Genomic DNA, 491 nt, shown 5'->3' on the forward strand with positions numbered 1-491 from the left:
AGCTCAATTATTACTGAAGAAACGATGACTGTCAAAATACGCTTTTTACGGCGCAGCGACACTAATTAACATTATTTTAGTCAATGCCTTTGTATATTACTGTAAAAAGATAATTATATTCTATGTAAATAAACATATTTAAACAAAAAAGGTATTTATTCTCATCTTCGTTTGTTCATGATATGATAATAATTAGATATGATGCATAATAATGGGCAATATATGATGAGTCTATGCACAAGAATAATGGAAAAGAATAATGAATTACTGATATATAATGAGGGTTGATGTGTGATGAGCCTAATGAATAAGAATTATGATAATGAATAATCAGTATAAATAATGCACAATGCATAATAAGTATGAATATTGATGATGAATGGTGAATATGAATGATGTGTAAAGGATAAGAATAATGGACATGAATAAAGGTATAGGCCTAAGTATAATGAATGTGAATAATCATAATAAAGGTGGATAAAAGGCATGAC

At 27.5% G+C, this 491-nt stretch overlaps 1 protein-coding gene across 1 annotated transcript in view; it reads left to right on the plus strand.

Annotated features, from left to right (window-relative positions):
- LOC119588003 overlaps positions 1-491 on the plus strand; it is a 16798-nt gene that overhangs the window by 2708 nt on the left and 13599 nt on the right. The window lies entirely within an intron of this gene.

This window comes from Penaeus monodon, chromosome 23 (assembly GCF_015228065.2).
Source record: "Penaeus monodon isolate SGIC_2016 chromosome 23, NSTDA_Pmon_1, whole genome shotgun sequence".
In the NCBI taxonomy this organism is placed as follows: Eukaryota; Metazoa; Arthropoda; class Malacostraca; order Decapoda; family Penaeidae; genus Penaeus; species Penaeus monodon.